Source organism: Macaca fascicularis, chromosome 2, assembly GCF_037993035.2.
Source record: "Macaca fascicularis isolate 582-1 chromosome 2, T2T-MFA8v1.1".
NCBI lineage: Eukaryota > Metazoa > Chordata > Mammalia > Primates > Cercopithecidae > Macaca > Macaca fascicularis.
The window spans coordinates 16,366,989-16,382,123 of NC_088376.1; the positions used below are offsets into that span (position 1 = coordinate 16,366,989).

The 15,135-nt window shown below is 39.1% G+C and overlaps 1 long non-coding RNA gene across 1 annotated transcript; it reads right to left on the reverse strand.

Moving 5' to 3' along the window:
- Window positions 1–1,095: 1,095 nt before the first annotated feature.
- LOC135969487 (uncharacterized) lies at window positions 1,096–14,906 on the reverse strand. Its single transcript, XR_010584748.1, has 2 exons — window positions 14,587–14,906; window positions 1,096–1,494 (listed from the first exon to the last, which is right to left on the reverse strand). It is a non-coding gene; the product is annotated as an uncharacterized lncRNA (long non-coding RNA).
- Between the last annotated feature and the right edge of the window lie 229 nt (window positions 14,907–15,135).

A 15,135-nucleotide genomic window follows, 5' to 3' on the forward strand; every position in this document is an offset into this window, starting at 1 on the left:
TGGAATCTTGCTGATATGGTTTGGCTCTGTGTCCCCACCCAAATCTCACCTCTAATTGTAATCCCCATAATCCCTATATGTCAAGGGCGGGATCATGTGGAGGTGATCGACTCATGGGGGCAGTTTCCCCTGTGCTGTTCTCCTGATAGTGAGTGAGGCTCATGAGATCTGATGGTTGTATAAGCATCTGGCATTTCCCCTGCTTGCACTCACTCCATCCGTCTGCCTTGTGAAGAAGTGCCTACTTCTCCTTTGCCGCCCGCCATGATTGTAAGTTTCCTGAGGTGTCCCTAGCAATGTAGAACTGTGAGTCAATTAAACCTCTTTCCTTTATAAATTACCCAGTCTTGGGTATTTCTTTGTAACAGTGTGAGAAGGGACTAATGTACTCGCTATGTTGCCCAGGCTGATCTCAAACTCCTGGGCTCAAGCAATCCTCCTACCTCAGCCTTCCAAAATGCTGGGATCACAGGCATGAGCCACTGCCTGATAGAAATTCTTAATTTCTCACCTTTCCTCTTTCTTTACACTAAAGAGTAAGAAAAGCCAATAACAATGGCTGCTATTGACTACTGTCTCAAAGGCAGCTAAATCTTCTCACTTTGGGGCTAAATGTCTCATAAAACCTATCAGAGAGTATATGAATACCTTTAATGAAACTCTGTCTCTTTTTTACACAATCTATGGAAGTTGATATCACTTGTGGCTGACAATAAAATTTGAATCTGGATATTCTTATAAATTTTCTAGTACAGCATTTATTGGCTGCAACACAAAGTTATATCGCGCTTTTACTAGAAAGGAGATACTCCTCTGCATTCCATGTACTCCTTCAACAAGTATTTTTTGAGTGCCTTCTAGGTGCCAGCTACTTTGTAATTAAATTCCTAACCTTACGACTGACGTCCATGGTTTGTCAGATTTTAAATTCCACAGGATCATGTAAGTTCAAGTTAATTAATTCTAGGTACTAAAAAATAAGACTTCCTGTTAAGACGAAAATTAATTTTACAAGATTAATATAGATATTTGAAAGCCTTCTTGGAATTGAAACAAATCATAAGGCCTTCAAATTTTGACAAGTTGAGCCAAAATGATTCAACAACAGCAAAAAACCACTGAACTTTAATATACATTTCAATATATTGGAAATAATAGAACTGTTCAGTAACACACAACTTGTAAAATCTAAGAACATTTTAAAGGAAATTCATCACATTATAATTTGACAAGCCCCTAAATATGACTACTGAAAACAGGCACTAATAATTGGAATGACTGTTTTATATTTTATTGCTAATAGTGAATGGGTCTTGAGTAAAGATGTGAATTTTCTTTCAGTGGTCTTCCAACAACAACAGATTTTATTTTATAAAATTCCATATTAATGGAGAGTTCATTTGAGAGTAAGCCAACTGTAATTTTTCCTAAAGTTTTCAGACAAGAATCCGAAACATACATCCATTGAATTGAAGTCTAACACAATTCTTCATCCTAGAAACATTAAAGAGATGGAGATTAATAGTGTTATCACCTTGACTTGAGTCAACTGTTCAATAGAATTAAAAATTGTAGTAATTCTTATATTCTTGTTTCTTTTCACATTCACAAAAAAAATCCAGTATCCTATTTAGGTGGCATTTCAACTTAAGCTGAAACTTAATTATTCTTCTTTTCCTGCTTTGCTTTCTTTTGGTGGAGGGGTCATGCAAGAAGAAACTTGGTCCTAAAAACAAAATATATAGATTTTGTATATATTTTACTTCATTTTACTGTTTTTTGTTATTTTTCTTTTTATTTATTTAATTTTTAATTAATTAATTTTTTTTAGACAGAGTCTCACTCTGTCGCCCAGGCTGGAGTGGCACGATCTCAGCTCACTGCAACCTCTGCCTCCCGGGTTCAAGAGATTCTCCCACCTCAGTCTCCTGAGTAGCTGGGATTACAGGTGCCCCCCATCATTCCTGACTAATTTTCATATTTTTAGTAGAGATGGGGTTTTGCCATGTTGGCCAGGCTGGTCTTGAACTCCTGACCTCAAGTGATCCACCTGCCTTGGTCTCCCAAAATATTGGGATTACAGGTGTGAACCTTCATGCCCGGCCTATTTATTTTTTAAAATAGAGACTAGGTCTTATTATATTGCCCAGTTTGGTCTCAAACTCACGGGCTTCAGCAATCCTTCTGTGTCGGCCTCCCAAAGTGCTGAAATTATAGGCATGAACTACCATGCCTGGTCAGCCTTGAGATTTCAAAGGAGCAATTCTTAAAATGACTCATCTTTCCTATATATCTGGGTTTAATTCTGAAATATTGTAAGATTTCAAACTCATTTTTCTATTGCATTTATATTTCCTATTTCTCATTTGCTTTTAAGAGGAAATGCATTTCCTATGTTAGCTTTATCCTCTTGAGACTATTTCTGAATATTTCTTTAAAAGTTACTAACATCAGAATTTTGTGGATTCTTTTAGTATATTAAAAGCCTTTCAGCTGGGCACTGTGGCTCACGCCTGTAATCCCAGCACTTTGGGAGGCCGAGGTGGGTGGATCACCTGAGGTCAGGAGTTCAAGACCAGCCTGGCCAACATAGTGAAACCCCATTTCTACTAAAAATACAAAAATTAGCTGGACATATGCCTGTAGTCCCAGCTACTCGGGAGGCTGAGGCAGGAGAATCACTTGAAACCGAGGGGCAGAAGTTGCAGTGAGCCAAGATTGCACCACTGCACTCCAGCCTAGGTGACAGAGTGAGACTCCGTCTCAAAAAAAATTAAAAATAATTTTTTAAAAAAGCCTTTCAGATTAAATAACTGAAGAGAATCTAAAAATATTGTTGCAAGAAGTAGGCTGCTGACTCAAATCACATCTTTAAAAAAATATCCAACATATGAAAAGAAAAAGTTTTAAATACCAATGACCTTGATTTCATCTATGGGCTTAAGATACATTTTAGATTCAAATATGATAAACCCAGTTACTCTCCCTGAAACTGTAAAATAGTGAAGTCTTTTTCATTCTTGTTTGTCACTTAAGTTCTCTTCAATTGTTTTCTTTTTTCTTTTTTCTTTTTTTTTTTTTTTTTTTTTTTTTGAGACGGAGTCTCTCTTGGTCGCCCAGGCTGGAGTGCAATGTCACAGGTCAGCTCACTCCAACCTCTGACTCCTGGGTTCAAACAATTCTCCTGCCTCAGCCTCCCAAGTAACTGGGATTACAGGCACCTGCCACAAGGCCAGGCTAATCTTTTTGTATTTTTAGTGGAGACGGGGTTTTACCACGTTAGGCAGGCTGGTCTCTAACTCCTGACCTCAGGTGATCCACCTGCCTCGGCCTCCCAAAGTGCTGGGATTACAGGTGTGAGCCACCATGCCTGGCCTCCTCAATTATTTTCAATTTTTCTATTTCCCTTGTCAAAATATTTCAAATAATCTTATCACTCCCTTGAGATAAGGAATTGCTGTTGGAGAAAATGTGATTCCAACCAGAGAATATTTTATGTAACTTAAGGGTATTGCTTAGTAAATTTTTTTTTTTTTTTGCAGTCCAGAGGTTTTTTTTTTTTTTTTTTCCCCCACCTATTATGCCATGAATTCGTAGGGAATAGATTCCGGCAGCTCAGGCTCCTTCCCATTGGTTCTCACAAGGTGTGCTTCTCTGGGTGCAGCAGGCTGGCGCTTCAGTTGAACCCAGGTACCTTTCTCTTTGGCTTCTTTCTTTTACTGATCATTTTCCTTCACCCATTTCAGGAAGCGATTTTGGCTCTTAGAGTGTTTAATATGCTCAATACACACATTAATTCTCTTGGCAAGAATCTTGCCCTTAACTTGTTTACAACAGTGCCAACAGTATGCTGGGTAACACCGTAGACTCTTTCAGTTTAGCCATGGTGACACTTGTGGGGCATTGCTTTTTGGTGCCTGTTCCCTTGATGTCTACAGTATCATCCTGTAGATTCGCATATACGTGGCCAAAAGAACAACTCCATGTTTTCTAAAAGGCCTGGAGAACATATATCAGGTGCCTCTCCTCTTTCCCTTGGTGTTTGTTATTTTGGCGAATTACTGGAAGGTGGCGGTCCTCGCCGAAAGGAAGCAGTAAAATTTTTATCACTTGCTTCCTTAAGAAAATTTAGATATTATAAATTTAGCCTCTAACCTTCTTTGACATATTCCCTATTCTCGTTTTATGACTCAGTCTCTTCTGTTTTATTTAATGGCTTAATAGAGTCATGTCTGAAACTGGGTAGAAAGCAATTTCAAGAAATGGTTTACAAGCTACTTTTAATGGGTACTGTTAGAGTATGTATTGCTTTCAGATATAACATTATTATTATTAAAACTTATTTGTTGGTTGCTGGTGGTTGTGCTTGGAGCTATGAGAGACATAAAGAAGCTGCAATCACTGTCCTGTGCCCCATTATGTGGCAAATAAAAACCATGTGGCTTTATATGGTTTCTCTGGTCTACCTGAGAGATTTCCCCCTCTAGGGAATGGACATTGGTTACAGTGAGATGATGCATTTTCATCTTATTTTTATTGGCTCTTTTCATGAGTGTTAGATTACTTGGTAGTCAAGCTGAACTCCCTAAGAGGAAACACTAGGTCAGTGAAGTAAGAACATGATGTCGATTCACGATTCCAAGACTTGCATTAGGGATTGCCTTGGCTCATATTGTTACTGGCAGAACATATCCGTATCTGTACAGGTCTGCAGCAACCTCAATTCTCGTCTCCTTAGAAGAAGGGATTTGACTGAGGAGGCTAATGCAGAAGGAGAGACTGGGGCAAGTTTTTGAGCAGGAGTGAAAGTTTATTAAAAAGCCTTAGAACAGGAATGAAAGGAAGGAAAGTACACTTGGAAGAGGGCCTGCAGGCGACCTGAAAAGGCAAGTGTGTGGTTTGACCTTTTGACCTGCGGTTTTATATGTTGGCATACTTCTGGGGTCTTAAATTACTTCTTTCTCCCCTCTCACCTAACTCCTGAGAGCTTATCGGGAAACTGCTGATCACCAGTTTCAGGTGTTATCTATTATGAGACTGCCTTTCACTGGTGCCGGCTGTGACCAATTATTACTGTAGAGGGGCAGTTAACAACTGCCTGACCGTTACCTGATGGCCACCCAACATTCCTGGGGGTTGTGTGTGTGTGTGTGTGTCCCCTGACTAGCTACCTACTCTAACAATATCTGTAAGTAGATGTTTGAAATAATCTTAGCGATTAGAGTCATGAGTTTTGGAGGGGACAAATATTCAGACCTTCCATGTTCTCTCTTTTCTTCTACCTTCCACCAAATATTTCTCACAAAAGGAGCAGATTTCTTAGCCATAGAAAAGGAAAGGTGACAAAAATGAAGAGGATACCAAACATGTAAAAATACAAAAAAGGAGAGCGAGAGAGTCTATGGATACCAGAAGTTTCCAAGCTCCTTACAGAGGATAAAATGTAAAGCCCATCTCTTTGTAATATTTCTTCCTATTTAGGAAAAGAGGACAAATCAGTTTCATATTGCAATTTGATGTGTATATTGTGTGTGTATATGTGTATGTATGTATCCAAAACACAGATTTTACAAATCAAGACTTGTGATGCACACTATTATCTATTCTGTGATTGATGGCTGGGATTTAAAGGTTGAAGTAAAGAGCCAAGATGACTTCTGGTCTTTGGTTTAAGCAATTGGGTTGGATGGTAGTACTGTTTACTGAGATAGAGAAAATGCAAGAGGAAATGTTTTGAAAGTTTAGAGAGAAGAAAGTGAATGAGATAATGATTTCTGATTTGGCCTTTTATGTTTGAGTTCCTTAGTATAGTGGTTCTCAGACATTTTGACTGATCCTCAGTACATTTGACATGAAGACCAAGTTGACAGGCACACATTATATATGTAACACACACATTGATATCTATGAGTATGCACGTGTGTGTATGTCCTCCTCCTTTAGCAGGAGCAGCAAGAGCTCTGGCCTGAGATGGGGATTGAAAGATGCCATCTTAAGAGAGGACTCAATGAAGTGTTAGGGCCATCACGAACAAGAAAGAAGTTCTCAATATTTTCCTCATTTGCAGGTGGCACTCACTTCCAGAACCCAATGGCTAATTATTTTCAAAACACCAAGGCAGCGAATGTATTGGAGACAGTTGTTCCAGTCTCTCCATTGCTCTATCAGGAAAGATCAAGAAGGAAGAAGCTCAAGGTCTTCTCTTGCTTTGAGAAAAGCTAAATTGTGGAGTCTGAAGGGGCATCTCCATTTCTTGCTTAAAATCTGAACACCCCTGCCCCCAACACATGCAAACCTGGGCACAGTGATGTGCACCTGTTGTCCCAGTTACTCTGGAGGCTTGGGCAAGAGAATCCCTTGAGCCCAGGAATTTGAATCTGTAGTGGCTATTCAAAGCCGTAAATAGCCTGGCAACATAGTGAGACCCTGTCTGTTAAAATAAAAAATAAAAAAAAAATCTGAACACATTCAAATTTATTGATTAATTAAAAATGATTTTGAGTTAAACTTATTGAAAAATATTTGGAAAAGTTTAGCAAACACTTATTTCCAACATCAAGAATTATTAATTGTTAACATTTGTCTTATTTTCTCCTAGTCTTTTCATTTATGAATATAAAACATTATGGATAAAGCTAATGTCCCCTTGAATCATCACCTCAATTCCATTCCTCTCCGCTTCTCTGTGCCATCACTTCATTTAGCATTTATGAATTTGATCTGCATCTTCTGATTCATATTTTATTGTTTTCAAACATAATTATTTATAGCCAAGATATAGTATCAATTTTTAAGATTAATAAACCAAACATCGCATGTTCTCACTCATCAGTGGGAGTTGAACGATGAGAACACATGGACACAGAGAGGGGAATATCACACACTGGGGCCTGTTGGGGATCGGGGGCTAGGGGAGGGATAGCATTAGGACAAATACCTAATGTAGATGATGGGTTGGTAGGTGCAGCAAACACCATCGTACATGTATACCTACATAACAAACTTGCACGTTCTGCACATGTGTCCCAGAACTTAAAGGATAATAATGAAAAAAAATTGATAAATGACTCCTCAGCTGGCCACGGCTGTTATCTAGCAAGCTAGGTCCTAGCACTCAAAGTTACGTCCTCTCTGAGTGAGAACAGACTTTCTGAGGGTGAGGGGATGGTGATTGTGCAAATCTGCATGGATGCCAGTGCAGGCATCTTTGGCCCAGGATAGAGGGCTGTTTCTGAGGAAGTGAAGTGGGTTCTATGGGGAACTGTAGTTCATGCCCATTTCCTCAGCTTAGAGCTGTCTCAACTAAAAGTAGTAAAAGCTGTTCACCACCTGCAAAATGCAGCTGTGTGGGCTATTTTGAAACAAAGGGAGCGTTAGTACGGCTGGTCATTTCCCCAGATCTCTCTTGGTTCACTAGGCAAAAGGTAATGCAGATATTAACTAGTAGGGTTTTCTGCGTCTTTCTGACATGGCCATTGCTGCCTGTGGTAGGAGGTATCCTGGTGTAATATACATTTAGGGTTCTTTTAGAACCATATAGCTCCTTTAAGGGTTCCTTTAATCATATCAATCTGGATTGGAAGTTGAAGCTAACAGGCCTCCAGCTATAGTAAGGAGAAAGATATTCCTCAAAGAATATTAGGCTTAGCTGGGTGTGGTGGCGTGCACCTAGAATTCCAGTGCTTTGGGACGCAGAAGGATTGCTTGACGCCAGGAGTTTGAAGCCAGCCTCGACAACACAGTGAGACCCTATCTCTACATAAAATTCAAAAAGTTAGCTGGGCATGGTGGCTCATGTCTGTAATCCTAGCTACTCGGGAGGTTGAGGCAGGAGGATCACTTGAGCCTAGCAGTTTGAGGTTACAGTGAACTATGATTGTGACATTGCACCCCAGCTTGGAGCATAGAGTGGGATCCTGTCTCAAAAAAAATTTTCTCTCTCTCTCTCTCTCTCTGTCTGTCTCTCTCTCTCTCTCTCTCTCTCTCTCTATATATATATGTATATATAAAGGCTCCATGTATCATGTTTAGCCAGAGACTTTGGCATGTATAGCAAAGACCACAGCAGGTCTGAGCCATCCACACATCCCTGGCTGATGGAGTCTGTGTGTGTGTGCAGAGGAGACTCAAGAAAGCCTGATGGCTCTGCTAGGCCAAGAAAAAAAGAGACACAAAATCAGGAATGAAAGAGAGGACATTACTACTGACCTTATGGAAGTAAAAGGGATAGTAAGGGAATGTTATGAATATAAATTAGACAACAGATGAATTAGACAAATTCCTAGGAAGATGTAAATTACTGGCTTGAGAAAAAAAAAAATAGAAAAGCTTAATAGACCTACAAGTAAAGAAATTGAATTGGTAATTAAAAATCGTCCCACAAAGAAGTGCTCATGCCCAAATAACTTCCCTAGTGAATGCTATCAAATATTTAAATAACAAATACTAGTAGCTTACAAGTTCTTTCAGTAAATAGAGGAGGAAGGAACACTTCCAAGCTCATTCAATGAGAGCAGCATTAACCTGATACAAAAGCCAAAGATGACATGAGAAGAGAAAACTACAGACCAGTGTTCCTTATGAACATAGGCCCCAAAATTCTTCATAAAATATTATCAAACCAAGGTCAGCAACATAAAAAAAGGATCATATACCATGACCAACAATATCCCAAGAAATATTCCTGTATATTCCTGTAATCAGAAATATTCCTGTATCTCAGAAATGCAAGATTGAATTAACATTCAAAAATCAGTTAATGTGATATACCATATTAATAAAAGTCAAGACTGATATGATCATCTTCACAGATGCAGAAAAAACATTGGAAAAAATTCAGCACCAATTCATGATAAAAACCCTCAACAAACAAGATAGAGGGGCCCTTCCTCATTCTAATAAAGGCATCTAGAAATAACCTAGGGCTAATGTCATATTTAATGGTATAGGACTGAATGCTTTCCTCCTAAGATCACGAACAAAGTGAGACTGTGTACTTCCACCACTTCTGTTCAGCTCTATACTGGACGTTCTAGCCGGTATAATGAGGCCAAAAATAAAAAAGGCATCCATGTGGCAAAAGAGAAGTAGGCCTTTTTAAATTCACAGATGATACAATCCTTTATGTAGAAAATTGGAAGAAATCCATACAAACACAAATCTAGAACTAATGAATTAGCAATGTTGCAAGAGACAAAAGCAATATACAAAGCTAATTGTATTTCCATGTTCTAGCAACAAACTATTCAAAGATGAAATTAAGAAAATAATTCCGGCCAGGCGCGGTGGCTCATGCCTGTAATCCCAGCACTCTGGGAGGCCGAGGCAGGTGGTCAGGAGTTCTAGACCAGCCTGGCCAACATGGTAAAACCCCTCTCTACTAAAAATACAAAAATTAGCTGGGCATGGTGGCAGGCGCGTGTAATCCCAGCTACTTGGGGGGCCGAGGCAGGACTTGAACCTGGGAGGCGGAGGTTGCAGTGAGCCGAGATCACGCCATCACACTCCAGCCTAAGGGACAAGAGCGAGACTTTGTCTTAAAAAAAAAAAAAAATTCCATTCACGATACATAAATAAAATCAAAAGGAACAAAATACTTAGGAAAAAATGATCAAAAGTAGTGCTAGATATATACACTGAAAACCATAAAATATTGCTGAGAGAAATTAAAGAAGATATAAATAAATATCATATGATGGGTTGGAAGACTCAACTTTGTTAAAGGGCGATTTTCCCTAAATTGATTTACATTCAACACAATTCTTCTCAAAATCCCAAGCAGGCTCTTTTTTTAATAGCAATTGATAAGCTGATCATAAAATTTATATGGAAATACCAAGGACCTTGCAGAGCCCAAACTGTTTTGAGAAGGAAGAATGACATTCGAGAACTTATACAACTCAATGTCAAAACTCACCATTAAAACGACAGTAATCAAGACAGGGTGATATTAGGGTATTGGGTAAGCGTAGGCATGTACAGTAGGCTCTCTTTTCTGTGGTTTCAATTTCTGCAGTTAGCCATGGTCTACTGTAGTCCAAAAATATTAAATGGAAAATTCCAGAAATAAACAATTTATAAGTTTAAAATTCTTATTATAGTATGCTCTTATAACTGGCCCACTTATTATTGTTGTTAGTCTCTTACTGTGTCTAATTTATAAATTAAACTTTACCATAAAGTTTACATATATAGGACATATCATTATAGAAAAAAATGTAGAATGTATAGGGTTCTGTACTATCTGCACTTTCAGGTATCCACTATGGGGGGATATATCCCTTGCCGATGAGAAGGAACTATTGTAAGGCAATGAAGCAGGACCGAGAATGCAGAAATAAACTATATTAAATTACTTTTCAACAGTGGTTCTAAGGCAATTTCGTAGGAAAAGTATAGTCTTTTCAACAAATTGAGATGGAGCAGGGGCTTCTTTTAGGGGCTTGTGGGCTGCCCAAGCATGGAAATAAAGAAAAGTCTTGCGTTCCTTCGAGGGACATTCCGGGCACCTATCTAGCTGTATTAGTCAGTCTTCACACGGCTAATAAAGGCATACTTGAGACAGGGTAATTTATAAAGGAAAGAGGTTTAATGGACTCACAGTTTCACATGGCTGGGGAGGCCTCACAATCATGGCGGAAGACGAAGGAAGAGCAAAGGGACATCTTACACGGCAGCAGGCAAGAGGGCGTGTGCAGGGAAACTCCCCTTTATAAGACCATCAGATCGTGTGAGACTTATTCACTATCAGAAATACAGCAAGGGAAAGACCCATCCCCATGATTCAATTACCTCCCATCGGGTCTCTCCCAGGACACGTGGGAATTATGGGAGCTACAATTCAAGATGAGTTTTGGATGGGTCACAGCCAAACCATATCACTAGCCTTGAAAAATAAATAAGCAGCTTGATAAGCAAGAAGTTAATAGTAGCTTAAAACAGGAGCCACAGAAGCTAAAGTCAGGAGATGTTTGATTCTCTACAGAAACTAAAGATAATATCCTAACATATGCACCTGAGTTGTTTTTCAGAAACCCAGACCTCCACCAAACATATCCACTGACACATAGATGTCAAATATGAGGGACCTGAGAACTCAACTCTGACCACTGCTATTTGTTTTAGATGTCTTCCTAGGCAGTCTGGCAGAGGTCGCACTCCCAGGACAGAATTAACATTCTTTTCTGCTGATCCCAAATCCCAAATTTTTAGACAAAGCTTTGTGTCCTTTAATCGCAAATCAGAATTTTTTTTTTTTTCCAGTATCTTGCTCTGTCACTCAGGCTGGAGTGCAATGTGTGCAATCTTGGCTCACTGCAACCTCTGCCTCCCGGGCTCAAGTGATCCTCCCACCTCAACCTCCCAAATAGTTGAGGTGCCAGCCACCACGCCCAACTAATTTGTGAATTTTTGTAGAGATGGGGTTTCACCACGTTGCCTAAGCTAGTCTCAAACTCCTGAGCTCAAGCAATCTGCTCACCTCAGCCTTCAAAAGTGCTAGGATTACAGGCGTGAGCCACCACGCCAGGCCTCAAATCAGAAAATCTTTGGATCTACCTACGGCCTATGGGCCTCCACTTCAAGATGTCCCACCTTTTTAGGTCAAACCAATGTGTAGCCTCCATGTATTGATTTATGACTTTGCCTGTAACTGCGTCGCCATCCTAAAAAACCCTTACCTGTAAACCATCTGGGAGTTTGGGTCTTGAGTATGACCTGCCCCATTCTCCTTGTTTGGTGCCCTGCAATAAATGCTTCATTTCCTCTTGCTGCAAATCCCAACGTCAGAGTTTGGCTTTGCTGCGCCGGGTGAGCAGACCCCAGTTCGGTTCGATAACAAAATGGTGCTGGGACAACTGCGTTATCTATATGCAACACTTCTGAAAAAATAGATAAGCTGGACTTCATCAGAGCTGAAAACTTTTGCTCTTCAAAAAACACCACTAACAAAATGAAAAGACAAGTTAAACAGACTGGGTAATAATATTTGCAAATTATGTACCTGACAAATGACTTATATCTAGAATATACATATATATTTTTTTTAATTTTTCTTTTTCTTTTTTTCTTTTTTTCTTTTTTTTTTGAGACAGAGTCTCTCTTTGGTGCCCAGGCTGGAGTGCAGAGGCATGACCATGATTCACTGCAGCCTCAACCTCTTCAGGCTCAGGTGATCCTCCCACCTCAGCCTCCCTAGTAGCTGAGACTACAGTCATGCACCACCATGCCCAGCCCAATTTTTTGGTATTTTTTGTAGAGATGGGGTTTTGCTCATGTTGTCCTTGCTGGTCTCAAACTCCTGGGCTCAAGCTATCAGCCCACCTTGGCCTCCCAGAATGCTAGAATTATAGGTGTGAGCCATCACACCTGGCCTAGAATATATTTTTAAAACTCCTAAATGGGCAATGGATTCAAAGAGATATTTCATTAAAGAAGATATACAAATGGTTAACAAGTACATGAAAAAGGTGTTCAACATCATTAATCACTAGAGAAATATAAATTAAAAACCACAATGAAATAGCCATTTACTTTTACCAGAATGGATGAAATAAAAAAGCAAGCATTCATGAGTGTAAGGAAGTGGAGAAAGTGGAATCCTTTAATATTATTGGTACGAAGTTAAAATGGTGCAGATATGTTGGCAAATGGCTTCTTAAAGTGTTAAACGTAACCCAGTAATTCCAGTTCGAGGAATATACGCAAGAGAAATGATAACATCTGTCCTCTTGACGTTGAACTTTATTTGAGCCTGTGCTCCCGGAAAGCAGCAATGCGGAGAAAATTCCCACACTTTTGTATTTGTAAGAAAGCCTACCCACAAAGAATCACTGTTATGGACTTAGTTATGTCCCACCCATGCCCCAATTCATATATTGAGGTCTTAACCCCCAGTACAACTCAGAATGTAATTATATATGGACACAGGGCTTTTAAAGAGGTAATTAAGGTTAAATGAGGTAATGAAGATAGGGCCCCAATCCAACAGAACTGTTTTAATGAGAAGAGGAAGCAACATCAGGAAAGCACGTACACACAAGAAAGTCCAAGTGAAGACACAGCGAGAGGCAGCCATCCGCAAACCAAAAAGAGAGTCCATGGCAGAAACCAACTCTAATGACACCTTGATCTTAGACATGCAGCCTCCAGAACTCTGAGAAAATACGAGCCGTGTTGTTTAAGTCACTCAGGCTCATGGTCATGCCTCTGCACTCCAGCCTAGTACCAGTCTGTGGTATTTCATGATGGCAGTCCTAGCGGACTAATACAACCACCTTGCTCTCGCATATTTCCTTCCATCATTCCTTAGGACTCCTATAAGACTCACTGGTAGCTCTCTTGTTTACCCACTTCTATAAAATCCCAGGTCCTCTTTTTTTTTTTTTCCCCCCTGGAGATTCATTAATGAACATTTTGCCTATTTTAAAAGCTTGAATGAATGAATGAAATCATCTCCTTAATTGCTCAGCACATTTTGTCTTTTATGTCCATCACAAAGACTTGTACACAATTACTCATAGCAGCATTATTTGAAAACTGGAAACAATCCAAATGTCAATTAATTAATGAATTGATAAACAAAATGTAGTATGCCCGTACAATGGAATTCTATTTAGAAATAAAAAGGAATGATATAGTACTGATACGTGCTACAACATAGATGAACCTTGAAAACGTTATGCTAAATGAAAAAAGCTAAGTGCAGAAGACTACGTATAGTATGATTCCATTTATATGAAATGTCCAGAGAGGGCAAATTTAGAGAAACAGAAAGCAGATCAGGCTAACCTGAAGTTGGACATGGGAGTGGAGTGTGTCTGCAAATGGACTAAAGGAAAATGGGCTAAAGGAAATTGGGTAGGGTTCTAAAATTGGAATGTGGTGACAATTGCACAACTATACACTTATTAAAAGTCATGAATTGTATACTTACAATGGGTGAATTTTATGGCATATAAATTTTAACAAAGCTATAGAAAATAACAAGAACAAAAAATAAAAATCAAATGCTTCAACAAACTATGAAAATTCACTGTCAGAACCAATAGTATCCAAAGAGTGGATTAAGCATCCAGACTTTTGGTGTTTTGCCATTGACTCAGCTTCTACAGAGCACTGTGAGTGGAACTTGGAGAGAAATCCCTCCTCAAATTCAGGGTTCATGTTTGATCCACATATCTAGCACCACCCATCAGAGCAGCACCCTCACCACCATAGTCAAAGATCAATAGTTACACTTTATATGTTCCAGTGTAGTAGAAATAAAGAACAAAGAAACTAACTCGATGAAGAAACAGACTATAGTTGAAGCTATTGATCATGGAGCCAAATAAAGATAACACAATGAAAGACTGCAAACAATTTCATCGTTCTTATTGAGAAGAAACAGAGCTAATAATTTTTTATCATTGCATCGTTAAAAATTGTGTTGAATCTTTTTTAAAAAAATTCACTTTTAGTTAGATATTTACAAATGAGGTCAATACCCATTAACTAGTCTGTGGATGTTGAACATATGAAAACAGACTTAAGAAGATCCTTTCTCTTCCAACTGTAATACAAGTTTACTTAATCATTGGCACTGACCTTTCTTCCCATTGTACTCCTCTCTTCAGAATCTTTCTCCTACCACGCATCTCTGCTTGTTGTAAATTCCCGTTCAGCCGTAAGACTTAGCTCTAATGTGATTTCATAGTTCATTTCTCCTTGAATCATCATTACTTGCATAAATATATTATTGATTGCACTTGAATTTAAGGAATGGTGCCTTATTTTTTTTCATGGGGTAGCCTCCAGAGTATGGAGCACTTGGTAAACTTTCCTAAGTACGCTTTTTGAATTGAATGGAATGTATTACCCCCTGGTGGCTGAATAGGAAAATAACTTCGGACTTTGTTAAATGACATCACCTGCAGTCCCTTGTTCCTCAAACGACTGTGGACTTTGGAGGGCTCCAACTGTGGAATTTAATTCAAGGGAATTTGGGGGGTGGGTGATGTTGATGTTCTAAAACTGGAATGTGATGATTGCACAGCCGTCAAAATCAAGAGTAGCTCAGGCCCTTGGTGGAGATTACAATTTCAGAAATTCCTTTTTTTGTTTTTTCCTCTTTTTTTCATTTCTCCCCTCTCCTGT